The following is a 15,217-nucleotide window of genomic DNA, read 5'->3' as shown; positions in this document are numbered from 1 at the left end:
TCCTTAACATGTTTCCACTCTCGTTTTGGTTTTTTTCCCACAGAAGGGCAGAACCATTTCCATCCCAGCAGCTGCTCCAAACGGACTGTACATGCAGCACAACAGCTGGAGCTGTTTGCCTGCATCTCTTGCACCATGTTAAAGGAAGCAGAAGATCACACAAACATCTGGCCAGTGTCTTCAGCAGGTTTCGCGTTAAATCAACACCACATTCCCAGCACATTCCTCACGCTACAACCTCGTACCACTGCTGAAGTCAACACGCAGCTCCAAACCACACATATGAAGGCAAAGACAGAAAGGATCCGTCTAAAACAGTGGAAAAATAGAAAATAAACATGCTTTATTGTTGCTTAAACAGAACCCTGGCATTGTGGAATGGAGTTTTTGTTGTCCTCTCTGTTATCTCCACTGCTCAGAGAACCAAGGAGCTTTCCTTCCACACTGATACGGATTTCACTGATAAATAAGGCAAATAAATCAGCCGCACATTTTAACTGCTGCTGAGCATGCCAGAGATTCCTCACGCAACTCCACTGTAGCATCCACACAATAGGCTTCCTTGTGTCACGCAGTCAAAGGGTAAGCCAGAATTTTCCAGATCAGTCCTAACAGAATAGTTGCATGCAAAGGATTGCTTTTTATTAGCAGTCCCACTGATTTTTATGGAATGGGCTGTGCTTGCAGTGTAGTTTGATGCATTGCTACTGGGAACTTTAATGAATTTCATTGGACTATTTTAATAATTGGTATAATTTGGACAATTGTATATGGTTTTCAAAGTGTCTGTAATCATGACATGCCCAAAGGAAACCCTGTAGAAAATACCAAAAGTCAATAAATTACACAGAATCTAGTGTGTGTAAAACACACTTAGCATAAACCTTAGCTTAGGTGGAGGAATCTTTCAGTGGTAAAAGTGTTTGATGGAAGACTAGCAAGATGGAAGCCACTATCAAAAGAAAGTCATATGAAGTTTATCACAAGTCAAAGAAACTGTGCAAAGGTGATAATACTCTATATATTTGGTATACATCATAACATGTTCATGTGTTACAGTGGAACAATTCAAGTTCAGATCTAAGTTCAATTGTGACTCTTTGGCAAAATTTTAAAAAATGATCCTCATGAGTGGTGAACTGGGTGAAACTCCTTTTTTGTCTCCCTCCACACCAACCAGTCAAAGTCTAGGATGACTCTGGGTGGTTCTATAAATATTGATTACAAATAATTGTCCTTCCACTTTATAAATATGTGATTGAAATTTATGGTCAGCCATACATTTCCATTAAAACACACTGACATTCTGTGTTTGTAACTTGAAAAGGTTCAGGTTCACATTGAAAAGGTTCATGTTCACACTTAATATTCCAAAAGTTCTAAATTTTGGAACTCCAAATTCCAAAATTCTCTGAGTCTGTTTCTATCTAAGGTTTACGCGAAAGCTGCATTTGTCGGGGGACAAAACTAAATTTAAAACATTCCTGCGATCTAGACTGTCACAATCCCTCTAAATACAGATGTGCCCTGCGAGGTTAGCCATATTATTGCTACACACAGTTTTTGTGTTTATATTTTGCGCTGTGTTTTGGGTGTTTGGCTGTTTGGGTTCTCAAGTTGGCTCATCTAATTACATTTGATGACATCCGATGAAATTTTAGTTCTGTGTCCCAACAGTAAACATTGTGCAACCTTGCTAAGTTGTTAGCATATCTGAACTTTGACAGAAACATCTGGGTCCTCTTGCAGACTGACTGCAGTAACAAGCCTAGTTACACAGCACATTTTCTTCTTCTTACATGTGCCAAAGTGGCGCTAACAGGCTCCCGTCTTCTCCCAGGCGCAGATAAAATTCCTAAAAGACAATTACAAGGCAATCTACTGAATCGCCATTATGAGCCACAAAATGGGATCTTGCTCTATCACAGCCAATTTACAGCACTGACAAACATGTTTGGCTTGTTGAAGTCATCCATATAAATGTACTCACTGCATTAAGACACAGATTATAGCTTCCATATGGACACTATTAGGATAGTTTTACCATATAAATGTCTGTAGGTCCCAACGCAGCAGCAGGACTCGTTAGGGAAAGACAAATGGGACATTTGTTGGGGATTAAACCGTATTATGACTCCAATCATCATGATGTGTAGATAAGAGGACCCAAATGCAGAGCGGCAGAGACATAGAGAAGATGATGAATGGAAAGTGAAGAACAAAACTTAGAAAAATCACAGCGACACAGGGAGCCAAAACTCAGGACAAGGCAACAGGGGAACCAGCAAGGAGGAACTGAGAATGAGTTGTATATATATATATATATATATATATATATATATATATATATATATATATATATATATATATATATATATATATATATATATATATATATATATATATATTTCCTGGGGAAGGTCAATTACTGAACAGGAAGAGATGGCTGATTAGAAACAAGTTGCAGGTGTGAGGGGAGAGAGAGAGTAAGGAAGTAGGAAATGAATCTAACTCTAAAGAATAACTAGACCTAAGAAACATAACCAGAGTAACAAAGAATAACTAGACAGAAGAAATAAACATAACCAGAATCACTGAGGAAGGGCTGAACTATAGTAAATCAGAAACAAGGCCAATCTAATCAAAGAAAGAGACTAATAAACAAACCCCAAAACAACCCAAGATCCTGACAGCAATACCAAAAGTATAACTATAAAATATACAACCTGTCTTTGCTTTTGCTCATAACTAAAACTAATTGCTTATTTTCTTAACATATATAAAGATTAAAATGGAGGAAAACAGAAACAGTAAAAGCATAGCAGAGGGTGATTGATCTTTTTCTCTCTTTTTTTGGTCAGCGCTGGATGAACTGTGCCACCCTAACATTCCTGGCCTTCTCTGGATCTGAGGCCAGAGGGGAGAGAATAGCAGCGGAGGAGGGGATTTTTCTGTCTGACTGCCATACTTGGAAGACAAGGGTTCTGGTCCAAGTGGCTCTGTAAACAAACATGCATGTGTGTGCGTGTCTATGTGTGGGTAGCTGCATCCAGCAAAGGAGATCAAACAACAAATCTTCTGGAGATCATAAAACAAATCTTCCTTTGTTTAATGACACAAGAAACAAACCTGATTTTATAAGTAAAGTATTTAAGAAGGAATTTTTTTAATGGCGCTAACTTACAGACTGATCAGAAATCAGTAATATGTGATTTATCTAAACCAACTGCTAATGCGTTCCTACTTATCTTATAGCTTCTGTGGTTAAACCAAATCATATGGAAGCCAAACCAAACAGTGAATGAAAGACAAAACTGATGAGGATGTCTTTAAACTATAGCAACATTCATGCTTAACAAGAGATGAAGGTTTGTGTATTTCTGCAGCCACCTTAAAAGCTTCCTATTACACCGTCTGCACAATCTGTACAAGTAACTATGCATAATGAGTAACACTCATGAGGTCATGCTAGACCCCCAGTTAACCTAACCTGCATGTTTGTTGACTAAATAACCAAAGTACTAAAGAAAACAAAACTTGCAGAAAACGCTGAGCTACCATAGTCCAAAACAACAGCCACTCTGTTTACACAAGTGTTGACACAGTCTGAGCAAATGTGGAGAAGTATTACACTTTCTAGCTCTGAAATAAGTATGAAAACAAATACATGCAGAGTGTAATATTTGTATTTCTAGTCTTGATTTTTTCTGTCTTTTATAACTCTAGATTTCTGAATACCAGCTGCTCCAACTACAGTCCTTTTATACCAATACTATAGAAAAGATTCACACAAAACAATTACCTTCATGTCAGTGTTTTATCATTTTCTCCTGGACATGTTTCGTTTTGGAGTTACTGACTGAAACATCATACATGTTCTCACTTCTAAACTCCTCTAAAGGGTTCATGGATAACCAATTGGAGCCATGCAATCTTTTACTCTAGTCTGTCCTCTCTCACAACTGCTCTAATTAAAACCTACATATCAAGCACATACTAACCACTGCTGCTTGGTCCCTGCAGGGTCTTGGTGTGAACCTCCAGTGGTCAGTAGTGTTCATTGTGGATGGATCAACAGTGTCCAAATAAAGGCAAAAATCAAGCTCTTAAATTAAAAAATAGCCCTTCTTTAGTCTCATTCCAAATTATGTTCAAAAAGGCAATATTGTGTTTTTATAGGTGACATACAATAAAATGTTCTGTAGGCTAAAATGTTTCTCCTAAGCTAAGAAACTCTAGAGATGAATTTCAAATATGTCTAATTCCATTTTTACTTTATTTTAAATAATAATGAATAATACTTGAATGCATAATTTTAACTTCTCCATTGCTGCACAGACTGCTTATGCCTCTGGCTGTCACTGCGTTACATTCCGTAGTTAACCAGTGAGACTCCAGATGGGACCAAGATGAGGCCATCGGACCTGAAAGCTAATGTATTTTCATCCTGCAATAACACAAATCTGTTGAACAGCACTTTAACAGCTCCGATTAGTTTAATGTAAAACATGTTCAGCTCTGCTGCTGGCAGCAGGTAATTATCCACAGCACAGATGCAGCTGAAGGCTTCTGAAACCAATAGCAGATTATTGTACACAAAGATGCTCTCACAAACATGGACTCCACCCAAACCTGCTCTGATTAAAACCACATACATGCAATGGATGTAAACGAGATTAAATCCAGGCACAGTGAAAGTCCGCAGATTCGTTAGTGGTTGTTTTATTATGGGAAAATACAAGAGGTGGCAGCTTCTAGGCGCAGGGGAAGAGGTTAACAAGGAAATAGTTTAAGGATAATAATGAATAAATAATTGGATGTTATGTTAACAAACACAATACACAGCTATTCTTTTTAAGCAATGTTACTTATCTAGCTTTAGCAAAAGAAAAACAACTAACTAAACACTATTAATGCTGTTGACAATTTCTTTGGTCTACAAGAATCACTGAGTAAATAAAGGAATGTGAAAACCAGTGGACAGATGATGTCAGTAACGCAGACTCAACCAGACCCAGCCCACCTCGTTTTTCTCTCATAAAATTCACAAATGATTTCCCTGTTTCTCATTATTGTTTTCCCCTCTTTCATTTTCTTGACAGCAAGTGTTTATTACTAGCCTGATAAAGATCAGCCCCTTCCCTTACGCCTTACTATGTACAGAGGGTCTCAGGTATTAAGAAACGATTGTTTCCTAGAGGCGTGGACTGTGTTCAAGATTTAAACTTTATCCAATCAATAAAAGTTTGGCCATGAGGAATATAATACACCATTTCGACCCTATGAAGCTTGACGGATTTTCTCTGCGCTCTTAACCACCGTCCCCATTGTAAAGAGAGAAGGGCCGAGCTGAATGAGATGCTCAGATGTTAAATATTTCAATATCTGGAAACGTGGCCAACACAGACTGGATGTCTTCGTTCACTTCCTCTGCTGCCGCTGCTAAAACTACAGGCAGACTACATTTTTAAAACAGCTCAGAAAATTAACATCATCATTCACAACTTCTCCTACAACTTCTCCTTCTGTTCAGTACTGGCCCGGTTGAAATTCAACATGAGAAATCAAAGACAATGGGAGAAAACCCAGACAGAGTACTGAGAGATGAGAATCAAGTGCAATTGCATATGAAGGCGGTGGACACTACAGGCAGACACATTCATTTAGGCATTTCAATGTGTAAAAGCAGGGATTCAAGAACCCATACCTGTTCTAATATGTCTCACCTGGCACTAACATCTAATCCTCTGCCACACCCATCTGATATCCGTCTGTCTATCTCCATCTGAACCGAATCCAGCAAACTATTTGGCATGGCGTGAGAAAATCCTTTTATAAATTTTCCCAGGTGTTGTTGCTTAGTACTGTGTTTGGGTGTATGTAAAATCAGAAGGGAAGCTATAATTATCCCCCCCCGAATAGATGGATGGATGGATGGATGCATGGATAGGGCAGATAGATTTATACTCCACCTGTGTATTAATTTACATGCTTCTGTTTGACTTTCACCTTACTGCTGGTACACCTGAATCCCCCCCACTGTGGGGCAATAAAAGATATTTGTATTCTATTCGATTTCTGTTCTGAGCAGAAATTTTTAGACAGTAATAAACCCAAAGAGTCAGAATGTCTGCTATGGTTCAAACAAAATCAACAACACACATGTATAATTCATTATCATCCGATACTTGAAAGGACCCGTTCCAAGTGCAGATGGTTTTCTTTAAGCTCTGGCACATTTTGAAGTTCACCAACATGTTATTGTTTCAGACAACTTCCCTATAAACTCCCTTCATTGCATAACAAAGAGAACTGACCTTCCTCAAATCAGATTGTCCAATGGCATCCCATCATGATCAGTTAAATGACCCTCACCGGATCATCTTGTTGACCTGCGACCTCTGTCCAGACAATTAGAAAGGCATTTCACTTAAAGGTCATTGATAACTTTGTCCACTTCCTTTTAGAGTCTAAGTGTGCACATTAAGATGTGTCTGTGGATGAAATGTTGTCCTGTTAGCAAATTAAAGCGGACTTCTGCAACTCATTTGGTCTCAGCGGGGATTTCCCAGCTCCATCCACTGCACAAACAAACTCCACCCATATCCCAAAGCTAGCTCCCTGCCTAGGAAAGAAATCATATATTTTGTCAACTCATAAAATTCAAATATATCAGAATCCTAGCAATCTAACTCTGAGGTACAGCCAGTATTCGCTTTGTAAAGTTTGTTAAAAGGCTATTCTGTTTCTTTGCAGAGGTCTGTTTATGCATCCACACACCACAGATCTGGCTACTAATTATTCTGCATGAATACAAAGATAAAGTCTTCTGCAGTTGCACTGAAGCACAATTGCTAAATTGCTCAAAATGTAGCTGTATTTGCACTTCTTTCTCTACAATTACACGTAAGCTTAGTTGTGTGAATGTATACATTGAAGGCAATGAGTAAAACACAACAGTCAAAAGCTCAGGCTGGGTATTGAGGGCAACAATTACTTCTTTCTGTCCAAAAGAATTTGACTGTATGAGACGCAAGCTTCCCTGTGAATGTGCCGGACTCTGGCACCGGAAATAGGATTGAGGAAGTCGTTCTTTCTCCAAGGAGGAAGGCCTCTTCCTCACCTTTTATGCTAACAAAGACAAGAAAGGGCTGGGCTCGAGTGGGTCTCAAGGGTGTAGCGGTATCTGGAAGTAATGTCAGCGCGTGAAGACAAGGAATGACCTATGAGACTTTCTGACTCAATACTTCCATCCTGGACATTTCTCACATAAAATTAACATATGGAAGGAATGTAAAAAGTACTGGAAAGTCTTGAGAGATTCTGTGCAAAGTCTTAGCAAGTTCTGCACATGACCCTGAACACACGTGTGTTATGATGAGGGAATGCTGTGGGAACGCTATTTCTTGCAAAAACGTGAAATGACGGTAATGCTTCAGCAGAATAATGATCCTAAACTACAAAGCTACAATAGAATGTCTACAATTGAGATCAAGAACATGTATTTGTTCAATTTGTCATAAATGCAATTCTTTCCAATGTATGCCACTGTTTTTAGATCTCTAATTGTACAGTCATTTTTAAAACTATGTACCATTTACTTTTCTGTCCTTGGTGCATTAAAAAATCTGAGAAAAAGGCAGCATAAGAGAGGAAATAAAACTGGAAGGAGAGAGTAAAAGTTTGCATAAGCGAATCTCACATTCTATCAATGACAAAGGCTCCAAAGTTGTACACTGCATTTCATTGTAGAACTTTTCATTGTAAAGCTGCCTCCTTTGGATCACTTGTTTCATACATTCACTTTGTCTAACTTCCAGATTTGACTTCCACAAGTTCCTACAAGACTCCTGAAGAAAATCGTTACATCGCATCGGCTTAATTTTGTCTCATTTAACTCCTCAATCCAGATGAAGAGATTAGAAGGTATCTTCTTCCTCTGAGGTAAAAATCCTCCATGTGACTGGGTTAAATTGTTTCCTCTATAGAGTTATCTGATTAAGCCTTTCAGAAAACAGCTATTAAACAGTGTTGTGCAGAGGCAGCAACAAGAATCAAAACGAGGATGAATAAAGCAACTGTTCTGCCAGGAAGGCGCTTCAAGGCTGTTGCAACGGATACACAAGTCATCTCAGGTTATCTGAATTACAGCTGTATTGGAATCACGTTCTGCTACTGCGATCAATGCTCCTATTTATTTGTACCAATTCGAGTAACAATACAGTGAGTTACAGTTTGCACAGTTATGATATGAAGTCTCCAAAGGATGGATTTAAGGTACGTTCAGGTGAAGGAAAGAAAACCCGCCTTCAATGATCTGTGCTGACTTGTTGAAAGGTTAACAACAAAAAAACACACACACAAAAAATCAGAAACTAAAATCTGTACAATTATGATCTATTAGTCATTTTAACACATCACACAGCTGACCATTATTGTTCTATCCAATGTATTCCCACTTCTTTGCCAACTTTGAGCATGAATCTTCTTGAGTGTCTGTGGAAGAGGAAGGAAGCAAACTGACTCTTTAAAACAAACTGAACCACTTGTGACATTTACCAGACCATTTTACAGAACGTCCTGACACCACAACCTGCTTTCCACTTCAAGCTATCTTATTTTAATCAGGATTAAAGCCACACCTGCCTGTAGCAGGTGCCTGTGACACCTGCTACAGGTTCCAGAAAGGTTCAAAACTGTAAAATATTTTTATTCTAAAATAAGTTGAAAAATCAGAATGCAAAGTTTAATATTCAATATTATCTTTAATTTGTACTTTAAATTGACAGTTAGCCAGCTTTGCAGCTGAAACTATATGTTTACATACAGTGTTTTTAAAATACATCTTGGATAAATATTTTATGTTGTGAGTCAGCTAGATTACTAAAACTATTTGCTAAATGCCAGAAGACTAGGAGTGAGATTTGAAAAAATAATAATAAAAAAAAAACATAACCTTGAACAAGGCTTAACTGGAATGCTGCAGCAGGATTTTGTGGTTTGTCAGACTCTAATGATGTTAAGTGATCGTCTCATTTTAAGTTTAGGAACGTTCAGTTCTCACTGAATAAACTGGTCAAGTCATGCAAGTTTGATTAAATCTTTCTTTAGCTAATTTTTGCTTTTTATTAGAACAAACTGTTTTGTAGTTGCAGTATAACCTTTCCGTTTTCAACTTCTTCATTTTAAACAAAGCAGTAAAACTTCGCTTACAGAAAAACTTACTTAATTTCCTTTTCTTTATAGACGTTGAAGTCTTCTGTGTGCTTGGCTGCAGTGTTGAGGTTGTGGAAAATGTGATCATTTAGAAGATTTAACACAATCTCTGACTCCAGGTCATATCAGAGTCAAAACTCTGGGTAAAGTAAGAAGAAAACTAGATCATCAGTTCAATATAAATGGGATCTTTTGCTGTAGTTTCTAATCATTTCTATACATAAACTACACATGTGTAAACAAAAAGCAGAGTTTTCAAAAGTCTGTTCCAAAACATCCATGTTAGTATGGACAGGGCCACAGTTGTGGTATTTCATGTGAATGACTCTAATTCAAACTTTCAGTAACAAACTGCATGGTTTTAGGTTATGCATGTCTCAACTTTTCTGATTAGGTTAATCTTCAGCCTAAAGGACGAAGTGTGATGCTGGATGCTGACAGAAAAGAAACAGCAGAGTTCATCTAAGAGCAAGATTAAAGCCAGCATGTGTGGAATTATCCTTAAGTTCATCTTTAACATCATAGACAAGGTCAGCATCTGGAAATAATGAGCAGTAAAAGCCTCATCAGCCAGCTGACAGCAGAGCACCTATATCACAAAGGAAAAAACTCCAACTATTTCTGCTTGTAAAGACCAGAAAATTGTTTGCACTCAAGCATCGATTCTAAACATTGAACGAAACCTTAAACAACTGCTGTTTATATTGCATAAGCATGATGTGAGGTTAGATTTTACTTGGCAAAGGTTGCTATCACACATGTATGAAAGACTGAATATTGCTGTCAGGTGTATGTCCGTTTGCTCCAGTCCATGCAGAGCAGGCGAGGGCTCTGCATGGACTGGAGAGCCTATGGGACTTTTGAGGAGGATGACTTTAATGTTTATGTGGTCCTTCTATAAGCAAAGCAAGAAGTGTGTCCACATTTTCAACACAGATTTGAACTTGTTCCCATTGCAGGTTGGATTGTATGAAGGCTATTCATCATCATGCGGTTTGTTTTGCTAATGGACGGGGTTCTAAGTTTTAGTCATGGAGAGAAAGGCTTCTGGTTCAGGAAACTCTGAGTTTCATCTTTGCTTTTGCACATGATGTAGTTCTCTTGGCATCTACATGCCATGGCTATCAGCAAGCACTAGAGCAGTGGTGAAGCTGTCAGGATAAGACTCAGTTCATCTACATCTGAGGCTGTGATTCATAAACTAAATAGGGTAGACTACTTTGTTTGGGGTGACGGTCAGTCTTTCACTCAACTGGAGAATAATCTTCAGGTTCTTTTTAATGGTATATGGAGCAGGAGACTGATATATTAATTGGGGACAAATCTGCCAAAATACAGCTGCTGCTGTAAGGTTCTTTAAACACCCCTATCTGTGAAACTCCAAAACAACAAAATTAAGGATACACTCAGCTGAAATGAGCTTCCTCTACATCAGAGGGACTCGGTCGTGGTTCCTCAGGCAACTGATAAGGAAGCCTCTATACCTCCTTTTAGAGGTTTTCCAGGCCCATCCCACAGGGGCACACCTAACAACCTAAAAACTGCACCAATTTGACATAAATTACATTAACATTGACAAAAAGATAGGTCATTCCCAATATTCTGCCTGTATTCTTCTGGAAAAGCCATTTAAACACAATCAAGGCATTTCTGTTTACCAGAAATCTTGTCTAAACACCTTATCAACACAAAATCATTCCTATTGAAAAATGAACAACTGGAAGACAAACCAAGCAAGATTTATACAGCATACAAAAGGAAAGGACCCTCATAAATCTAAAGATACTATCAGCACTGTCTTATATTCCATCATTTGGACAATTTGGCAGCAAAAGATGGAAGTCCAGGTCAAGGACCACAAAGTGAGACTAAAAGATTTGTCACGGCATATAATCACTGGCTCCAACACACATTCTTTCACTTTAGGGGCTCAAAATCTTCTCCCCTTCTCCTCCTCCTCATGTTCTTCTAGCCCCATTGCTCTTCACCTCCCACCTCCATGTCAGATGGATGTATCCATTCCAAAATATCTGTCCAAACCACAAAGGTCATTTATGACTCACTAACTACACACTGGAATAGCTAAAATGAATTTTCAATGCTGTAACGCACCTCAGGATATTAACCAATCCCAAGGATCAAGTCTGTCTTAAGAGTGGAAAATATTATTGTGGAGAACAGAACAGGTGTTTTTTGGGGGATTGGAGAAAACAGCAGCTAGGACAGATATGAATGAAATGCATCCTCCACGTTGCACGAGTTGGAACTGAGAGGGGATTTACAAGTTTTAGGCTACTTGTTTAATCTTCTCTGTGACAGAACAGACTCTCGGGCTGCTCTGAAAATAGGACATACCTGCCACAGCTCCTTGAGTAACAAGGTCAGGGGAGAGTTATCTTTGTTCTCCAGAGGCGCCTGTTAAAATAAGGAGGCTAAAAGATGGGCACAATTCTTCCAAATGTAGACATTTTTACAACAGGCAGGTTGTGGATTCCCATTGCTTGGTTGGTGGTCAGTCACAGGAACAGATTCAGCTGTTGCCCATGTGGGGGGGCTGTCTATAGGATCAGGCCTGTCAACGCATACGGACAGCAAGAACAACAAATCAACTCTTGGATTTCAACAAGCTGTTTAAGGAACAGGATAGATGCTGCCTCTGTCAGTCATATTAGGGTTGTGTTGAACATCGGAGGCAAGTTTTGAACTGGATAGCAGAAAGATACTTGACCTTCCCAATAGCTGCAAAGGTCCATCCATCTAACGTCCCACACACAAACATTTATTCCAGGAATTTGTTTATTTGCCCTCTGCTTCTTTTAGGAAATACTCATGCTTCTTTCTGACCAGAATAAATGCCTGACTCCATGTTTTGAGTAGCAAACAAATTCTTGAGAAGTTTCCTTAGGATATTGCCTCTTATCTTTGCCTTTTCCGATGTCAGCCTGACCTGCTATGGGTCAAAGGTTAACATATTTTTGGGTACATCTTTGCTTGACCTTGATTCGTTTCATCAGAAAGTTCTGAGCTTCCATCAGTGCCACGTGTCTCTACATCTTGATGTCAAAGTCAAACAAATTGAAGCCCTTTATGGAAATTACAAGAATCATATTAGATGTTCTGAAAAATTTAACATCAGCTTGTGAGCTTAGTTAGGTCTGAGACAACCATCCCACTGTGCAGGAGAGCAGCTCAGGATTGATGAGAGGCCTGAGTGGATCACAAACCTCCTGCTGTGGACCTCCCATGGGTGGATGGGAACACATTCAGCTCACAACTATAAATCCAGAATGTTAAAATACTCCAGGTTCACTACTGTCGTCTGATTAGCAACCAGTTGTTTGGCCGGATATTATCGTCTGTCCAGATGTTCTGTATCTGTTGCATGTTTGTGGATCTAAATATAAACTTGTAGTGGATAAAACAAAAGATCTGCTCTTTGCCACTTGATATGTTTTATTACTTTAGTCTGTCAGGAATTCAAATGGATTGTCGTAATTGATGTCTACAGTGATTCAAAGGTCAGCATTCAATTTTTGAGTCCATAAATTATAGTGAAATGTCTTTAACTCAAATTAAAAGTTCAGCTGTCCTAGTTGGATTTTCCTGACTTTTCATCCGTAATCTAAAAGTGCAGTTTGCAGAGAGTTTACAAAGGATTACACTATTTCCAAGGGTTTACAGACCACAACCACCTGCAAGGAGCTGAAATCTTCAAATATTTGATACCCTTTTAAAGAGTGATTATCACTGCCTATGTTGGTTGTTCAAACACCAAATATATTTTAATCTGAAGTAATAGACACAATGGAAACCATCTTAGTATAAAACTAATGTACAAGTCTACCTTATCTCTGATCCTGTACAGCCAATCAGCAGCAACAAATACGAATGCCACCCTGGGTTGGCTGATTTGCCAACGTTAGTCAATGGTTTGTCAGGTAGCATCGTGTCTGGGAATTTCAGCTACCCAAGCTGCATTTTATTTTGAACGTTTTTGGTATCGTCTACATAAAAAAAATCACTAATTAGGTAAATTTTCCATTAATAATTTTGAATTAAGTTCCACATAAAAATACTGAACTGTGAATAGGGGGGCAGGGATCCATGCAACACAGGAATATTGACCTTTTTATTCTCCAGATTATGCCTTCTTGAAGGTTTATTTGTTTGTCAGATGAACTGTGCAGAACAAATGTTGTATTATATGTGGTAATTGACCAAAACCAATTAATTTGGTTTAATTGAATGGGCCACATCATGTGGTAAGAACTAAATATGGCATCCTGTATTCTACATGCTGTTATTCATGTTTCAGAGCGAATGGGATGAATTTTCCCCCTTTCCTTTATTTACTCAGTTTAATTAATTTTCTTCCCAGACCAGAGAACAATTCTTCTCCTTCCAGGAAAAAGTTTGGATAAGGAAGACTTGTGAGATAGCTCTTGGCATCGTGTCCAACGTATTCAGAGTTGTGTTCAAAGGTTGAAGCAGAGGCAGTTTCTACCTTCTCCTATGTGGCCAAAGAAGAAGCCATGAAGGCAGATAAAATGCTACCTTTTGTTTTGTGTTGCTTATTTGCATGCCCACTAAACAGAAATGTGTGTTTATTTCTGTCCAAAAATAAAGAAACATATGGATATATTTTTAACATCTGTAGTTCAACGTGCTACATACTTGGACTGGCTAGACAATTCAAGATTAAGACAAACTTTATTCAGTTTTGTTTTTGTTTTTTTTTTCATATTACAGCTAAGATTGAAGCATTTTTTCTGATTCATTGTTACACATGGGCACAGAGTGGGCATTGTTCAGGAGGAGGGTGATGTATTGTTATGTGCAGAAGGAGGGACTCAGCAGGTCAAGGGCAGTTCTTATATGAATGAGGCCTGGTTGAATCACTTTATCCTACCATGAAAAAGATATTTGTTTTATCACAATTTTAAATGGATTTTATGAATCTCAAACTGTCTTAAGTAAACTCTTGGACATGCAGTTGGATTTCTTGTTGTCAGCTTAAAAAGACCCAATTTTGAATTAAACAAATGTCCGTAAAAGGGACGAAAGGCACATTTATTTTACATGGGAAGTTGAATATTATCAAAGCTAACCTCTGTCTTAAAAAAATCTGCTATGTGTAATATATAAGGACTAGAGCTTATATTTTGAACTAGCAATGATCAAAATAAGTCAAAAACTGTGTTAAAAACTGTGGTATAAACTTTTAGTGTTGCACCAAATCCAAAGCTTTGAATCAGATAGCATCATTGTCACTGCCATGTGTTCTTCTACCACTTACTCTCTGTATAAAACATGGAGGCACCTCGTTATCATTGAGTGTAAATAAAACAAGAGCAATAAGAACAATCATTTGGGGCACAGCTGACTCAGAACCAAACTAAAAACGAGCTCTCCTGGCACCCCTCAACATGAAACAGTGCTGGTACTGTTTGTGAAAGAACTACCACTCATTGTAAGCACTGGATCTAAACTATGAACTGTAAAAGCTACACAGGACTTTGCTTCAATTCATATTATTTCTATAGCACAAATTCACAACAAATCAACATAATGTAAAACAAACATTTACACAGAGTTATTCATTCCTTGCCAGCTAATAAGAAGGAAGGATAACTTGCACTAAATCTAAATTATCTGGACATTATAGCACAGAGCATTAGGGTAATTTATATGGGGATTTTTTCTACAGTGTATCCAAGATCAAAACATCCTAAAAAGAATTGAATTATCCCCAAAACAACAAAAGTCAGATCTGCACACAATTTTCTGCGTCTCTTATTGCTTTGCCAGACTTTTCTACAGAACAATCTAGTCGCACACAGAAACTTCAACTACTGGAGGCGTTTGCCCCACCCTCCGCCCTCCTCCTCCTTCTCTCCGGTTCCCTCCAACAGAGGTGGAGGAGCCAGAACGCAGTAGATCTCACAAAGTTTCACAACAGTAAAACGAAGCATGTTGCTAACATAATAACTATGTTGTATTT

At 38.3% G+C, this 15,217-nt stretch overlaps 1 protein-coding gene across 1 annotated transcript in view; it reads right to left on the bottom strand.

The window, feature by feature from the left end:
* Nucleotides 1-15,217, bottom strand: part of col4a1 (collagen, type IV, alpha 1) — a 40,474-nt gene that overhangs the window by 24,811 nt on the left and 446 nt on the right. The window lies entirely within an intron of this gene.

The sequence above is a fragment of the Gambusia affinis genome, linkage group LG11 (assembly GCF_019740435.1).
Source record: "Gambusia affinis linkage group LG11, SWU_Gaff_1.0, whole genome shotgun sequence".
In the NCBI taxonomy this organism is placed as follows: domain Eukaryota; kingdom Metazoa; phylum Chordata; class Actinopteri; order Cyprinodontiformes; family Poeciliidae; genus Gambusia; species Gambusia affinis.
This window is presented reverse-complemented; position numbering and strand designations above follow the sequence as displayed.